The following is an 18,910-nucleotide window of genomic DNA, read 5'->3' on the forward strand; positions in this document are numbered from 1 at the left end:
GTCCTGCTTAGGAGTCCAATGCTTTTACGAATACATTACAGTTTACAAAAACAGTTGCTAATTTTTGGCTGAGATTTGGCACACTAGACCAGCGGACCTATACCTTCATAAGGGAAACATATGAATGTGACAGATCCACTTTAATAGTCTTTTCTAAAGACCGATAATGCTTCAGTCTGCTTACCTGTAATCCAAGTAGACACTTTGGCTTCAATAAATTGAGCATCCACTTTACTTGGTCGTGTACAGAGATAAGCAAATTTCTATTGAACCGGCTGTCTGATTCGATTCGGTCCGAATAAATTTGTCACAAATCAAAGTGCCCGAATTGCTCTGAAAAGTCGTTTATGACACTCTGAGATCTTCAAGGACTGTTTCCAACCCCTTTCAAGCTCCTTAATGCCAAGACTGCATTAGTAATGTCAAAGAGACAGCAATATATATGGCTAAGGGTAAACGAATCGTGAATGATGTGATAAATTTTGGTCATTCACAAATTAATGTGAGAATTGTATAGCTGCAGTAGCACTCACTCACAGCAATGGCTGCCTGTACCTGCATAACTAACACACTGACACTGACTAACTCTTATCTCTCTCTAAAATATATCCCTATATCAAATTATTGTAAATCTATTATTTTCTCCTCACTATGAAGCACACTATTGCACTATCTATCTGTATTCTTTGTTTTACTATCTCTCACTCTCTATCTGACATCTTCTCTCTCCTATTTGTATCCCCTTAAAGCAGCAGCATTTTAAGGTTGGGCTGTTAATAGTGGCTATGACTCATATTACTGTCATCCACTGAGTCATCAGTGACTCACACCTATACCCCTCATGATTGGCTGTGCTAGAGGGAGGGCTGAAAGGCATTATTGGATAGCCCGTCGAGCAACCACTCGAGGTCATGTGATCCTTCTTCTTGTCTTCTTCTGATCTGTAAAATGGCGTCCTCTGTTTTGAGTGACTTGTGCGGGACAAATCCAAAAACTTTCGAACTTGCTAAAACTTATTTGATTTTTGAAGAATCGATTCGCTCATCTCTAGTTGTTTACAGTAACTTACCATGAACAGTATTAAAAAAAAGAGTCACCAACACAGACCATATACTGTTTATATGTGTGTGTGTATATATATATATCTATATATATATATATATATATATATATATATATATATATATATATATATATATTTATTTATTTGATGATGATGATAATGATGATGATTACTGTTGTTATTAGTATTGTTATTATTATTATTATTGTTATTATTAATATTATTATATTAGGATTTAGATTGATGTGTAGCTTCTAGGCCTCAATGCAGAAGCTGTAACAGGGACACCCACCTACCATGTGCCTTTTATAATAGTGGCGTATTCTTATGTGGCAGTGGCACATATGTTCCCCTCAGAACCCAGGCTCTGGTGCAACTTCTACCTCCGCACTTCCTCTAGGCCCCTAGGTTTAGAGTTCTATGATGAACCAAAAAACAACTTCAAGTTGCCTGTAGAGAAGGTCAATTTAACCTTTATCTTTATGCACTTGTGTCGTTCCTCTGTATATTTCCATTGCTTTGATTTTTACCAAAATAAAAATATGGATGTTCCTAGAGCAATTCTCAAGCTTTATTTATTCTCATTGACCTCAGTGACAGCTATCAAACATTCTTCTTGCAGTGTATAGTAGAAGTTGTCTCAGTACAACTAATGCTCCATAAGTCAACAGGTTCCTATGTAAAATGAAAAAAATATGTTATACAGATATTTGCTAAACAAAAACTGAAGTATTCTGATTTATACAAGAAACATAAGACATGGGGTAAATATTCACATTGTAGGATTTTTTTAAGTATCTAAGTGACTCAAATAGAGGTACTTAATATATCTAATTCAATTGTGCATGTACGATGGACCCTGTTACTGCCAAAACCTTTATCCCCCACTTTCCCCCAAAGGTCAGTAATTATTTTCTCTTTTTTTGTTGTATTTTTTGCAACAATAGAACCTCAAGGCAAAATTTGAAATGGGTCCCGCACCCTCAGGACATTAAATATATATGATTATTTTGGTCTATACGCTGCCCCCTGTCTGTACTCTACTCTGCCACTCTGCATCCTGGATGTAGAGTTATTAACAGGGGGGCACTGCCCTGGCACATTTATCAGCTACCATGGCTTGGCAGGGCCATCTAAAAAGAGGCCCCCCACTTCCTGGATCTTTTTTTTTACTAAAAAAAACCTCCTCTGTTGGTGAATGAGGCCTAAAGAGGGCCACTGGCATAGACAGGGCAGTTTCCTTGGAGATTTCCCAGTGCACACATGACCCTGACGCAGTGATGTGAAATCATGCCACCTGCGTCTTTACGCTGGAGCAGGACTGGTGAGAATAGGGCAGGCATGTATTGCTGGAGGACAGCATGGGAAAGGTGACTGGTTGGAATGTTTGTGGCTATCTACAGGGGGCACTGTGTGTGGCACTTTCTACAAAGGAGCACTGTGTTTGCACTATCTACAGGGCAGTATCTACAGGAAGCAGTGTGTGGCAATATCTACAGGGAGCAGTGTGTGGCACAATCTACAGGGGCACTGTGTGGCACTAACTACAAGAGGCACAGAGTGTGGCACTTTCTAAAGGGGGAACTGTGTGTGGCACTATTTAATGTTAAAACGCAATGCATGTGTCCTTAGGTGAGCTCAGGGGGACATAAACCTCCCACAGAGCAGAAGGGACCCTATCTACATGTAGTACTGTGTGGCACTATCTGCAGAAGGCACAGCTTGTGGAACTTTCTTCAGAGGGCACTGTGTGTAGCCCTATCTACAGGGGGCACTGTGTGACACTGTCTAAAGGAGGCACAGAGTGTGTGTGTGTAGCTTTATTTAAGGGGATACAGTGTGTAGCAATCTTGTGTGTTTGGGCACTGTGTGTTTTGTGCTTTTTTTCATATTGCACAGCCTATGGCACTATTTTTATGTGGCACTTTATTTTCATGGAACAGTGTGTTACACGATTGTATTCGGGGGCAAAATGTGCTGCACGGTTGTATTCAGAAGCACAGTGTGTGGCAGTATATTCAGGGGCAGAGTGTACAGTGTTGTTATATTCAGGGGCTTACTGTGGCACCATGAAGATTTTGTCCTAGTTTATACAATAGATGCAGATTTGTTGGATTAATTTTAAGCCAAAGACATCTGAGTAGCAAACTCTGCAGAGGCAGGTCGTGGTCAGGAGAAGTCGTCATGTCAATCTGGATCAGGTGGAGAAGGAAAGAGAAAGTGAACGTATCAAGTCAGAGAAGACCACCTGTGAGTGACTGAAAGTACATGTTTACTTTGCTCTGACATTGATCAGTACTATAGTCACTCATGTGGCGTACATTATGATGATAGGTGGTACCATTATTTTTTGTAAAATAGCAACTCCCAGAATAACCTTACTGTTGTTCATGTCCTACTGAGAGCTGTAGTTTCACATGGTACAAACTTATATGACAGGGATTAAGCTGAGTTTACAAATGATCTCTGTAATCGGCTGGATATTTGCTGGTACTGTATATGTACTAAGCTTGGTTCTAGTGCTGCATATATGTACTGAGCTTTGTTCTGGTTTTGTATTTATGCACTGAGCTTGGTTCTGGTGCTGTGTATATATATATATATATACTGAGTTTGGTTCTAATACTTTATGTCCTGAGCTTTGTACTGCTGTTGTATATATGTACTGAACTTGGTTCTGGTGCTCTATATATTTACGGAGCTTTGTTCTGGGCTGTATATTTGTACTGAGCTTTGTTCTGGTACTGTATTTATGTACTGATCTTGGTTCTGGCGCTGTATTTATGTACTGAGCTTGGTTCTGGTGCTATAGTTATGTACTGAGTTTGTTTTTGGTACTATATGTATGTGCTGAGCTTGGTTCTGGTATTGTGTATATGTGCTGAGCTTGGTTTTGGTGCTGTATTTATGTATTGAGCTTATTTTTGGTATTATATTTATATACTGAGCTTGGTTTTGGTACTGTATATGTACTGAGCTTGGTTCTGATACTGTATTTATGTACTGAGCTTCTATTTGATACCATATTTATGTACTGAGCTTGGTGTTGGCATTATATCTATGCATTCAGTTTGAATCTGATACTGTATATGTATATCAAAAGAGATGTCTAGTCATAAAAAAAATATTGATGTCCTATCCTCAGAATAGGATATCAATTTCCGAACTATGGGGGTCCGACTGCTGGCACCCTGGCCGATCAGCTGTTTTGAAGGGGCCACGGCGCTCATGTTCATTCCTTATCTGCTCGTACTGTGATTCCCTGACACTTGCAGCGGCGGTTTACAGTATTACAGCCTTCTCCCATTGAAGTGAATAGGAGAAGGCTATAATACTGTAAGCCGTTGCTACAAGTGCGTCGTCGATTCATAGTATGAGCAGTGACAATAAAGAACAGAAAACAAGCCATGGCTCCTTCAAAACACATCGGCTGATCGGCGTTGGTGCCGGTAGTGGGAACCCCACACTTCAGATATTGATGCCCTATCATGAGGACAGGCCATTCATTTTTTATGACTGGACAACCCCTTTAAACTTTTGTATTTGGGAGTTGTATCAAATAGCCGGGAGATTTGCCACACTGATTTCCCCCATCTCACAGTGCACAGCCTAACTAAATAGACTGAGCGCACTTAGAATACTGAATGTACACATATAGATCTTTATCTAATGGGGGTGTAATATAACAAGTGTAGAAAGGTATGTATGCTTATGCATTATCTACATGGTGTGGCAATGCAGTTAAACATTCTGGACAAGGAGCCACACAAGCTTGGAAAGTTTCTAGGACACACCCACATATATGATGCAAAATGGATAGCTCCGCCTCTATTGCTAGCTCCACCTCTGTTGCTAGTGCCGCCTATGCTGTTAGCTCCGCCTGCGCTGATTTTTCTTGGGTACTACACCCCTTGGTTGACAAATACAACATTTGCTATGGTTCTTGCTAAAAAAAATAACAACTCTCCGTTGAGCCCAGATCATACAGTCCCTGCTGGCATCTCCCTCCATAGGAGCTCAGGCCTCTGCACTGGGACTCAGCAATAATCTCTAATCTTCTACCAGGGACAATTCCACGGCTTCATGGAGAATATAATCAGTCAATTCCTCTTCTCTAAATAATATGTTTTTTCCATACACAGTATTAAACTACGCAATTCATTATATGTAGAGCCGGCTGCTGGTGTTATAGGGCAGTTATGTAAGACAAGAGTTATAAAAGATGCTGTGCAATGCTGTGACTGACAAGAGCACAATATTAATATCTGTAAGACCAACATGCCATTAAACCCCCCCAGGCATGTTTGTCTATCTCATCTCTTAAAAAGCCGATGGATCAGTCTCTCTAGGCTGCCTTGGTGGGAAGCCCATTACCAGAGATATTGCGCGGATGGGGCTATTGCTGCATAGGTGCTCACACAGTTAATCCTCACACAGTATCTATTGTATATCTGATTGTCGATCTGCTGTTGCTTTCTATAGAGAAGGTTTTCACTGCTTGTTTTTTATTGGTGTGGTTCAGCAATTGGTATTTCTTTTATTTTTATTTTCTTAAGGCCTGAAGGACACTGCTGTCTCTGAGGTTTCTTCCTATCTCTCTGACTGCTCGTTCAGTGTGTCATTTACTGGTTCCTCTTCTTGTCCTCTTCCCCTTACTATCGGGGTTCCTCAGGGATCAGTCCTAGGTCCGCTCCTCTTTTCTCTCTACACAGCTCCTATTGGACAAACCATCAGCAGGTTTGGCTTGAACCATCTCTACACTGATGACACCCAATTATACGCCTCTTCCCGTGACATCACCCCTGCACTAATACAAAACACCAGTGATTGCCTGTCCGCTGTCTCTAATATCATGTCCTCTCTCTATCTGAAACTGAACCTTTCTAAAACTGAGCTCCTCGAGTTCCCACCATCTACTAACCTCCGTGAACCTGATGTCTCCATCTCTGTGTGTGGCACTACTATAACTCCCAGGCATCACGCCCGCTGTCTCGGGGGTTATTTTTGACTCTTTTCTTTTCTTTACTCCTCACATTCAATCACTTTCACACTTCTGTCACCTTCACCTCAAAAATATCTCCAGAATTCGCCAGTTTCTTACTCTGGAAAATGCTAAAACTCTCATTGTCGCTCCGATTCACTATTATTAGTTATTTCCTATTAATTTGTATTTTATTTTTGGAACCAAATGCATGAAAGTAAAAGGTAAGTATCAATCAATCTACTCATATCTTTCTATCTATCTATCTATCTATCTATCTATCTATCTATCTATCTATCTATCTATCTATCTATCTATCTATCATCTAGTTGCACCCTCCCACTTGATGACACTGCCCAGGTCACATGTTGACCAGTCTTTACTAATATAATCACATGAAATGACAGGTCACTGCCTCCCACAAGATCAGCACACTCCTCTCTTGCTGCTGACATCCTTCCCATGATCTGATTGGGTACAAATTGTCCTATATCAACCCACCTAATGATACTGACTATATCATGAATAGATTTGTCCTGGTTCATATAATAATATTTGTGGACAGGTCACTGCCTTAAACAAGAACAGCACACTTCTCTTCTGCTGCTATCATTCCCATAAATTGCCTGGCTGCAGGATGTTACATCATAACATGGCATTTTTCACATGTAGCTCTGTCCATTTTATATGAGTATTCCCATCTTAAACATTGATGGCATATCCTGTGAATATCTCCTCGTCAGAAGTCCCCCATTTGCTGTTTCTGGCCAGCTACTAAGTCACTGCCCCCACAAGATCAGCACACTCCTCCCCTGCTGCTGTCAATATTCTTATGATTTGACTGAAAGGAGGGTGTTTTTTCCCCAGCCCACTATATGACACTGTCAAACGTTACTCTGTCCTGCCCTTATCATACATATATTTAGACACAGAACATTACATAAACATCCAGACAAGGCAGAGATAAAGAAAGGACCCTAGCCAATACACCTGAAAAATAACATCTGTGTTCAAGAGACCCCAGCAGTGACCTGAATGTGTATTAGTCAAGCTGTTGAGTTCCTGTCTGTGTGTGAAGTAAATATCTCAGGAGCTATGACACGAATGTCACACGACGCCGCAGACACATGGATGTTATAATCCCAGAGAAAAGGTTGTCAGGTGATAAAGAGATTTCTTACAGCCCCATCATCGTACAGCTGTAGCTTAAACCTCAATGTAAATGTCACCAGATCTAACATCCCATTCATTTTATGATATCTGCAGTTGTAACTGTTTTCTTAGTCCTGTCAACTGCACTACAAGGTTTATAGTATCCGTGTCCTAATAATCCCAGTGCATCAATCATAATGACTAAGCCACTCACCATAGACTTCTAAGCTTTCCTGGGGATATTATATTTAAAAAAATACAAAGAATGATTGAAAGGGAATGTCCATTTGTGAGTTTAAAATATATAATTCACTATCTATCGGTGACCCTTCCCTGCTATGTCATATCTTCAGTTTTTGCTGCTTGGCTGTTTTTTAGATCAACTCCATCAGGGCAGAACTGTGATGTGTGACTACAGCTTAGCTACCGGGCCTACAGGGAGTCTACAGTAGTCTGAGACACACCTCCTGCCTCATGATTGGCTCAAGCTGCTGCTTTTTCCCTCCTCCACTGCAACTCTGGCTCTTCAGATTGGCTGCTGTATATAGCTTATCCAGGTGATTTTTGGGTGTCATAGCAGGCAAACCCATACCGATCAGATATGCCACCAATGTTTTAGGCCCTGTTCACAGCGTTCTGTGCAAGCAGAAAAGATCTGCCTCAGAATTCGTTCAGGAATTTTGAGGCAGATTTTGAACTGCCTGCACTTATATTTTCACGTTTTATTCGCTGCTTTTTTTGTCTGCGCCCATTGAAGCTAATGCAAGGATCGCGGGCAAAAATCTCTGTTTTTCTGCCTCCCATTTAATAAATTGTGGCAAGAAAGGACATGATGCTTTTATTTCCCCGTCAGCAGACAAAAGCCGCCCGGGAAAAAAAAACACCTCTGAAATCAATGGTGTGATGGCGCAAGGAATAGCGGTATGTCGATTCTATAGAGCACCTATAAAAGCGACATACCGATATTCCTTGCGCCATCACGCCGTCCGACCAGAATATAGAAGTGCTTGAAAAAGGTCCGTGCCAGGACCGAAACGTTACGTTGCACTCTGGTATGAGAGATAAAAGATTTTACTTGCAAAATTATCCCCATTGGTGTGTGTAATGCTTTCCACAGTCTATAGAGGGTTAGGACCCTATTTATGCACCCACATACTAGATCACCCGGTGCTATCTAAATTTACGCTATATTCTATAAGTCTATCTCCTTTTCAATACAAGGCTAAATAACATTTTAAAAGGTTTGGTGGAACAAACTATGAATGGACCTAATCAGGATGACATTTCAAGCATCTAAGTGAATTATCCTATAGTGCAGCTTCACTGCCTGAGGTGAATCTGGTAAATGAACTGCAGACAAAGTAGAGTTCATGCAAAATGCTCAGCCATGGAAATGTCTTGTGAAAAATGTCCAGAAAATCATGGGAGCAGCTGAGATATCTTGCAGCACACAAGACACAATACGTTGTGTGACCTTTATGGGATTTCATAAATACTCACTGGTTTGAAGAGAAAAGAGCATGTAAATATCTATCTATCTATCTATCTATCTATCTATCTATCTATCTATCTATCTATCTATCTATCTATCTCATATCTATCTATCTATCTATCTATCTATCTATCTATCTATCTATCTATCTATCTATCTATCTATCTATCTGTCTATCTGTCTGTCTGTCTGTCTGTCTGTCTGTCTGTCTGTCTATCTATCTATCTATCTATCTGTCTATCTATCTCCTACACAGCTATTTCTGTAAGGCTGGGTTCACACACCCTATTTACGGACGTAATTCAGGCGTTTTAACCTCTAATTACGTCCGAAAATACGGCTCCAATGCGGCGGCAAACATCTGCCCATTCATTTGAATGGGCTTTACGATGTTCTGTGCTGACGGTCATTTGTGTCTGTCACTTCTTGGGACGTAATTGGAGCCGTTTTCCATTGACTCCATAGAAAAACAGCTCCAATTACGTCCGTAATGGAAGCTGCGAAAAACGCCTGCACTAGCCTTTACGCCTGAAATTCCGGAGCTGTTTTCTCCTGAAAACAGCTCCGTAATTTCAGGCGTATCGGACGTGTACGTGTGAACATACCCTTACAGTTAATGACTGTGTTTCAACCTACATATGGAAATGATGATCATTATCACCTGTTTGGTATAATTGCTTTATCATACACCTGACTATAATCCTACAAAATCCATGACTGTGTGCAAGTGTACCTAGAAGAATTGAAGCTGTTTTGAAGGCAAAGGGTGGTCACACCAAGTATTGATTTGATTTTTTTCTCTTCTGTTCATTTACTTCACCTTTTGTTAATTGATAAAAACAAATACTATTAACACTTCTATTCTTCTTACTTTGTGGCGTTTTTCCACAACTGCCTAAAACTTTTGCACAGTAGTGTATGTGTATATATATATATATATATATATATATATATATCTATATATATATCTATATCTATATCTATATCTATATCTATATATATCTATATATATACCATAAAGCTAGACAACATATTACTATCTATAAATGGAGAAATGGCAAATGTGCACAAACTATTTACAGCATATCTTTAAAATAGCTTCAAACTCTGGATTTATTTTTGCCACATTCTTTTGCTTCAGTTATTTTGTATGTGGATATTGAATAGTTGAAAATGTTAGAGAACATTTTTCTTTGATTTTATGTATAGTTTTGGTGTAAATTTACAGGTGAAGATTCATGTAATGCAAAAATATGGGCACCTTACATATTATTAGTGTGGAAATTTTATATCGGAAAAATATGTTGTTTACATTTCTTTATGTTTTTTAAGGTGAAATTGGGATGCATTATTTTCTTTATCCTAATGATTATAATAACGAACTCTACAAACCATCAACAGGGCCAGATGATGGTCTGTGGAGGCCACTGGGCAAGACATTATGTGGGGTCTCTAAACATTTTTATTTGTAGCTCAGCAAAAACCAGGCTACATATGAAAAATGAAAATGATTCGGTTACAATATATAAAAAATTACAACCAGTATCACAAAAATGGGCCTTTCAAAACTTTTATAACATGCACAGATAAAAGTCCCATGCAATATCCAAATAATGGCGCCATACAGTACCCAAATAATAATTCTTTGGAGAGTGGTGGAGACCCTTGGATGGTGGAGACCAGGGAGCATTTGCCTCTTTTGACCTCCCCATATATAGCCTGAGCACCAATAAAGTTATATTTACAGCCAAATACATCACATAGTTTTCCATAAGACAGCAAGTAAACCTACAGATGTAGCAAATCTTTAGGGAGGTCATTGAGTTTAGGCCCTCGCCAAACCCCTATTGAATAGCAATCCTTAAGGGTGTCTATAGGGTATGACTCCCACCTGTCACGCATGGATAGACCATTGATGTTTAAACCCTATTAAAATAGGGTGCTCAGCATTTTTCCGTATGAGAGAGTTGAAGCTTTCCTATGTGGGAACTGTTCTGTATCATTTGCAGACTTAGAAATCAAAATGCAACATAAACCATGAAATGACATCGAGATAATTAACAAGTTTCCGTGTTACATGTATCAATATTTGATACGTTAAAACCAAAATTTAGCACCTCAGATGTTCTCAAGGATAACACATTTTGCATAACTGCATATACTTTACTGCTTAGGCCTTATGCACATGACCGTGCCCGTAATCACGGGTCACAATTGCGGGCACAGCCGGCCACAGACAGCCGCCCGGATTTTCAGCCCATGCTCCCATACAAAGTATGGGAGCACGTCCTGTAAAAAGCAAATGATAGGACATGTTCTATCTTTTGTGGTACACTTCTATGGCACGGACACCTTTTTCGTAGTGATACGGAAAGGTGTCCGCGTGCAATATAACTGAATGGGTCCGTAATTGTGGACCGTATTACGGTCTGCAATTACGGATAATTTTTATGGTCGTGTGCATGGGGCCTTAGTGCGTATTATGTTATAAATTTCCCCAACAGAGGCAGAAACTCATTATACACACCCAGTGGTATACATAGAGGATAGGGGACCGCATTTCAAAGATACACAATTAGGCCACATTGACACGACCCCACCACAATCCTAACCATTTGGGACTGGAGTTCTTGGTGCCCCCACCCAATCTCATGACTCAAGTACACTTTCCACTTTCATGTTTGCTAACATTGCAACATCTTTGGAGACCACATCCTTGTGCAGGTTCTCCTCATACTTACCAATGGGGACTAGAACAACCTGGAATTGGCACAATCTTTTTGGGTACTTTGTAGCCTCTATGGTTCATATGCCCCTGTACACACCCCAACTGATACACTTGTAAATATTTAAGGGGGGATTCATCACTAATTCTTGACATGAAGTTGCCCCTTTCCTCAACTAAAACTAAAGATCTGAGTTCTGTGGCTTGTATAAAATATTTTGCTCTGTTGACTTTTTCTGTATTGTCCCAACACTCCTGTTAGGAAAACACCTGTCCCCTTAAGGTCGCTATGACAACCTTTCTAGCTTTTGGCCAGTTTTTCTTTTACCTTGAACCTATCTCTCTTTTCTGTCCTTCTGCCAATCAGCTGTGGGGTTGTATTTATACCTGTCTTTGCTTGCAAATTTTCCTATCTCTTGGTTTGTGATCAAACTCCTGACTGCTCCTGCACTACTGTTTTCTGGACCTTGTGTATACTGACTTCGGCTTGTCTCTCGGTAACCCTCTGCTTACCAATTCTGATTGTCCGCTCCCGGCTGGTTTTGACCATGGCTTGTTTGATTACCTCTACTCTGTTTCTGGACTTTCAGTTAACCTACTGGCTGTCTGGTTTCCAGCTCAGGTTTGTCTGCATTGCACCTCTTATCCAAAACTACACTCTGTTAAGACAACCTGGGTTATAACCAGCAAAGTCCATCCCACCTTGCGGTCGGCTCAGGCGAACACCTTAGAGTCGCTTTAGATACTGTCGATCAGAGTGGTTACGGATTTGAGGTTGCGGGTTTACGTGCACGTTCTCTACCGGCAGACTCCAGCAGCCTTGAGGTATTGCTCCACTTGCATTTCCATAACTCCCTTAATATTCTTGCCGATTACAGTAGAAGGAAAGAGTACAGTTATTCCTATCGAGTTGTAACACTGAATATTATACCAGCCGACAAAATGTCTAGTTGTTAATCATGTGAAGGACCTGAAGAATGGCTTCAAGGAAAAAATATTTTATTATTCCAGAGCAGCAGCTGGAAAAAAAATAGTCAAATATCTTCAAAATCCCATAAATCACACATCTAACTCAATTGAAAGTTGTGATCTTTGTTTAACCCGTTCCAGAATTGTGTATCATGGGTACCGACCCAATAAGCCAAGCAATACAATAGAACCTTGACTCTTCACCTCGACAACCTGCAATTGGAATGTGTTCAATTATCCGGAATCCCAAGCCGTGAGGTAGAACACTACAAGGAACTGAAGTGTGAAAGAACACAAAGGTCCTTCACACCACGGCATAGCGTACAATGGATTTCTATCTGCTGTGTTCAGCCACAAGGATATTATGTTATTTTGCTAATGTATTAGAAATGGTAGTCTCATTGGCACCTCAAGGAATTCAAGATTGGAAAACATCAGATGGCTAATGACTTTTTATGTCATAGATTTCACTACAATGGTGCAGTCCAAGTATTTACGTGAAGAGATCTAACTTATATTTCAAGGACAAGTCTTGGCTCCTCTTCAAATCTTGACTTCCATTGTGTCTGTGTGTGAATGTAAAGTGCTGAAAACTATAATGAGAAGCAGGTCTTAAGAATATTAGGATTGTAGCCAGTATTTTTGAACGAATCTATCATGAATTTTAGATTATTGCAATGATGATGAGTTTTTTTATTTAAAGAAATATTTTCAAAAAAAAAATCCCAAAATGGAAAAACATTAATTAAAAAAATGCAAACATTTGTAATAATAATAATAATATTAATAATAAATAAATAATATTATGGACACCAATATAGCTTCCATAGGAGTTGTTTACCAAACATTTTGAATGACCAATTTGTTTTGTAGTGATGTGTGGCAGAAATATAATACTTGGCATATATTCCTTTTATAGCCACTTTCTGCTCTTATCTGGCTGTTTTCTTGCTCCCCCTCCCTCTGTTAAACTGAATTTCACACTGAAAATTTAGCTCTATCCGTCTCTAGACGGACTGCAGCCCGCATGTATCAGATTACACATGTCTATGAAAGTCTATGGAGTGGGGAGGGGGAAGAGTGAGCAGAAAGTGCAGGAGATAAGAGCAGAATGACAGGTCTATCACAACCAAAGCACTTTATTCACATCAGTACAGGTCAGTACTCCTCTATATAGGTCCTGTTTGATCCTGGGGCTGTTTCTGAGTGATAGAGAAGGTTATGGAGCAGATTCTCCTCTTCTTACTGTGTGTAGTGTTTGGCTGCCAGTCCCCATCCCCCAACTCAAGGGGAGATGCAAACTACAAATATAGCATGCAAAGGAGAAAACTGCTAAAAATGACAAAATCAAGGTCATATAATGACCAGAAAAAGTGCTGTCCATCATGTACACACACATGGTAGCTTATCCTGAAAAGTCAAATGAAAGGACAGGTACCCTTTAAAGTGAAAGGTTAATACAGTCAATTACAATGTAAAAATGGGAATATTTGAAATCAACTTTAGACGAATTTACAGAAATGTAAGCGGTGTTATGTCAAACCTGCATATTTTGTGTCTATTCCTTTACTGTTCATCATTTCTGGGAATGTTTCTTTTCACTCAATTATTGTGCTGAGTGGCTCTTCCCTGTGTGACATTAGAGCTGTGTGACATCAGAGATTTATTCTGACCAATGAACTGCCTCTTCCTGTGGTGCTCCCCCCTCACCTCTCACAGAATGAGTCTTACACATAGGAACATGAATATATATTAAAAAATAAAAGGGGTTGTCTAGGACCAGAAAAAAGGTTCTGCTGTTTTCACAGAAACAGTGCCCCACCTATCCATGGGCTGTGTCTGGTATTGCAGCTCAACCTGATTCAAGTAAAAGAAGCTGAACTGCCCAGACACAGCCCATGGACAGACGTGGCAATGTTTTTTGAAAAACAGCACAGCCTTTTTTCTAATCCTAGACAACCCCTTTCGTTTCTTAAACCTTTCCCACAAAATGACGTGTCTGGTACGTCAAAGTGCGGAGGGGAATGTATGGAGTGCCAGTGGCGGATTAAGTAGACCATAGGCCCTGGGCTGTTCCACAATCTTGGGCCCCCCTTCCCCACCGCCGCTCTGATGTGTCTATAGTGAAAACCACCTTTCTCTGAGAGCATTGACAAATTGTAACGATTCCCCTTGTCAAAGGGCTGTGTCCATACATACTAACAGTCTCCAACCATCGCTGACTTTATCACACTTCTTCTTGACCATGGGAATGGTAACACACATTTGTCTATTGGTCCTGGGTACACAAAGATATGTAGAACACAAGGATTTACTACAACAGACATGTCAGGAGAGGGGACAGATCCCCTATAGATCCAGTGACTCACAAGTGAAGTCTTCTCTGATGGGAGTCATTTTCTTTTCTTCTCCATCTGACGCAGACCGTTATGGCGACTTCTCCTGATGAGACATCTTTGCCCATCACTTCTGCAGCCATTTACAGCCTCTATAGAAGCACACAAATTCAGACACCAAGGCCCAGAACCATACATTAAAGGGGTTGTCCGGGCACGGACCGTTCTTTATACTGATGACCTATCGATGTGCCCGGAAAACCCCTTTTACGCAGACTAATAAATTTGGATCCCAGACTAGATCATAGAATACATACAGACCCCAGACCTTCTAAACTATTGTAGTCCCCAGACCAGACCCCCCTAAACAAATACAGACCCCCAGAACAAGCATCCTAAATAAAAACAGACCTCAGACCAGACCCCTAAATACAGACCCAAGACCTGACCCCTTACACTACTAATGACCCCAGACCTGACTCCCTTAATGCAGACCCCAGACCAGACCCCCTAAACTAATACAGACTATTAATAATACAGACCCCTAAATAAAGACCCATAAACTAATATCCTAGACCAGGCCCCCTAAATACAGACACCATAAACTAATACAGACCCCAGACCAGACCTCTAAATACAGACCCCAGATCTCAAACTAATACAGACCCCCTAAATACAGACCCCAGACCTGACTGCCTTAAGTAATACAGACCCCCTAATCTAATGCAGACCCCATACCAGACTCCTAACTACAGACCCCTAAATAAAGACCCCTAAACTAATAGACTCTAGAACAGGCCCCCTAAATAGACCCCATAAACTAATACAGACCCCCAGACCAGACCCCCTAAATACAGACCCCAGACATCAAACTAATACAGACCACCTAAATACAGACCCCTTAAACTAACACAGACCCCTAAATATACAGACTCTAAACCCCTTAAACTGATACAGACCACAGACCCCCTTAAACTAATACAGGCACCAAACCTCCTAAATACAGACTAGACCCCCTAAATACAGTCCCCAAACCAGGCTCCCTAAATACAGACCCACACCAGACCCCCTAAATACACACCCCTTAAACAAATCCATCCCCTTATACTTACATAGCAGCTCACCTCAGTCTTCTCTGTGGAGTCTTGCTGCGGTCATGTGACCAGCAGGTCTCTAAACAGTAGTAAGAACTTCAGAGATGAGGTCATGTCACCTTATGTCTAAAGGTCCTTTTTGCAGGACATACACAATGCAGTATCATCGCGTTTTTTGCAAAAAACGCGACAAAACTACATTGTACTTTGGGTGGCCATGGGCCCCGGGCGGCCACCCAAAAAACGCCCTATGATGATCCGCCATTGTGGAGCACACTCACACAATGAGCGCGCCACATACGCTGCGGGTCTCGGCTGTGTTCTACAGCTGACACCCGGGACTAATGGCCAAGAACAGCGATCGCGCTGTTCTTGGCTGTTTAACCCCTCCAATGCTGCAGTCAATCATGACCGCACCATCTGATGCATTGAAAAGAGGGGGTGAACCCCCTCCGACAGCTCATCGCCGCCCTCCCCAATGAGATCGGGGGTGACAATGGTTGTCATGGCAGCCAGGGGCCTAATGAAGGCCCCTAGGACTGCCTTCACTCTGCCTCTGCTAAGCCATGACTGTGGCAGGGCTTAACAGAAGCCTGTAGAAATGACAATATACTACAATACATTAGTATTGCAGTGTATTGTACCAGCGATCTAAGTCCCCTAGAGGAACTAATGAAATGTGTAAAAAAAAAAGTGAAATAACGTTTTTAGTAGAGATTTTTTTTTTTAAATAAAAGTAAAAAAAAAACCTTTTCCAATTTCTCCTCTAAGGTAATGTAAAAAATAAAAAAGTAAACAAAATTAGTATCGCTGCATCTGAAAAAGTCTGAACTATTAAAATATAGCATTATTTAACATGTACGGTGAACACCGTAAATAATAAAACATTAAAAACACCAAAATCTTTGTTTTTTGGTCCACTTAGCTCCCCAAAAAAATGTAATAAAAAGTGATCAAAAAATTATATGTACCAAAATATAATACCGATAAAAACTACAGCTCGTCCCACAAAAAATAAGCCATCTCACCGCTCAATAAATGAAAAAATAAAAAAGTTATGGCTCCCAGAATGTGGCGACACAAATCAAATTGTTTTTTTTTAACAATAAGTATTTTTTTCTTTAAAAGCAGTAAAATTTTAAAAAACCGAGATAACTTCGGTATCAGAATAAAGTTAAGTTGTCGTTTTTACCGCACGTTGAAAGCCGTAAAAACGAAACCCAAAAAACTATTGAGAAATCTCAGTTTTTTCCAATTTTAGACGGCAAATAATTTTTTCTTCAGTTTCCCAGTACAGTATATGGTACTTTAAATGCTACCAATAGAAACTAAAACTCCTCCCGCAAAAAAATAAGCCCTCACACTGCTATTTTAATGGAAAAATTAAAGAGTTATGGCTCTTAGAAGGCGGCAAAAATATAAAAATAAAAAAATGCCTGAGATCCCCTGAATTGAGTGGATTTAAAAGATAACATTTGTTATCTGCAACGCGATTAGGGGGAGATGAGGAGCTTACCGCATACTGTTTAGTCATTGAATTCAATGTATAACCAGTATGCAGTAAGCTCCTAATCTCCCTCTAGTGGTGGCTACATGCAATTCAAAATTCTTACTTTTAAAGGACGAGTGTCACGAAAAAAAAAATTTGGATATCAATTTGCATTTAGTGTTTTATTATAAAAGCTTTTATTTATTTGTGTGTTTGTGTTTTACTTTTTTATTTTTTCTAACTTTTACTTCTCTATGGGGCTGCCATTTTGTTTTTCATCTCTGTATGTGTCGATTAACGACACATACTGAGATGGAATACGGCAGCTACAGTGCATAGGAGTCAATGAACGGGAGCCGTTCCATTGACTTTGCTCTATGGCTCTGTACTGCGCAGACGCAGGTCAGAGTCACACAGCAGAGAAGCTGTTTGCAGGGAGAGAGCAGGCACCATATTGAAGACCAGCTGCACTGCAGGTAAGATGTGTGTCTCCGTCTGTCCCACTCTATCTCACAGACCCCCGCTCTTGTGACCCCCGACGGGCCCACCCACCTGACGCCCCCGACGGCCCCCCCACCCGACAACCCCCCCCGATGCCCCCCCATAACGCCCCCCCCCCCCCGACGCCCCCCCCTGACGCCCCCCCCCCTTTTGTATGAAGGACACATGATGAAACTGTACTGGGAAAGCCCTGAACGATAAATCTCTAGTTGTGCTGAGACTGTTTGGGGATGTGACTAATAAACCTCTCAGTCTCAGCACAATTAGAGAGATTTATCATTCAGGGGTCTGGGAAAGCTGGGTGACCACCATTACCCCCTCCTACTGGAGTGTGTTTGGGGATGTGACTAATGAACCTCTCACACTCCAGTAGGAGGGGCAATGGTGGTCACCCAGCTTTCCCAGACCCCTGAATGATAAATCTCTCTAGTTGTGCTGAGACTGAGAGGTTCATTAGTCACACCCCCAAACAGTCTCAGCACAACTAGAGAGATTTATCGTTCAAGGGTCTAGGAAAGTTGGGTGACCACCATTACCCCTCCTAGTGGAGTGTGAGATTCATTAGTCACATCCCCAAACACACTCCAGTAGGAGGGGTAATGGTGGTCACCCAGCTTTCCCAGACCCCTGAACGATAAATCTCTCTAGTTGTGCTTAGACTGAGAGGTTCATTAGTCACATTCCCAAACAGTCTCAGCACAACTAGAGAGATTTACCGTTCAAGGGTCTAGGAAAGTTGGGTGACCACCATTACCCCTCCTACTGGAGTGTGAGAGGTTCATTAGTCACATCCCTAAACACTCCAGTATGAGCGGTAATGGTGGTCACCCAGCTTTCCCAGATGCAGATATAACCAGGAAAGGGCTGGATGGACGGGCTGAGGGTGAATAGGGTTTTTGGTGACCCCCTCTGTCATGTGATCGGACCTAGGTTACCGGTTCATCAGACGGGGTTCATGTGACTATAAATCTGTCCATAACAAGAGACAGTGCACTCAGGACAAGCCCTGCCCTCATGCCGTAGTTGTGTGGTTCTGTCTGCAGTGATGGCGGTGGGTGGCTCTGACACCCGCCTCCCCCGTCTGGTCATATCAGGTCAGAAGGGGTGT

General features: G+C 41.1%; 1 protein-coding gene and 1 long non-coding RNA gene across 4 annotated transcripts in view; one reads left to right on the forward strand and one right to left on the reverse strand.

Annotated features, from left to right (window-relative positions):
* The window catches only part of CNTN5 (contactin 5), a 1,298,632-nt gene that overhangs the window by 311,941 nt on the left and 967,781 nt on the right, over positions 1-18,910 (forward strand). The window lies entirely within an intron of this gene.
* On the reverse strand, positions 1,613-13,964 carry LOC142740429 (uncharacterized). Its single transcript, XR_012880658.1, has 2 exons — positions 13,926-13,964; positions 1,613-1,738 (listed from the first exon to the last, which is right to left on the reverse strand). It is a non-coding gene; the product is annotated as an uncharacterized LOC142740429 (long non-coding RNA).

This window comes from Rhinoderma darwinii, chromosome 2 (assembly GCF_050947455.1).
Source record: "Rhinoderma darwinii isolate aRhiDar2 chromosome 2, aRhiDar2.hap1, whole genome shotgun sequence".
Lineage (NCBI taxonomy): Eukaryota > Metazoa > Chordata > Amphibia > Anura > Rhinodermatidae > Rhinoderma > Rhinoderma darwinii.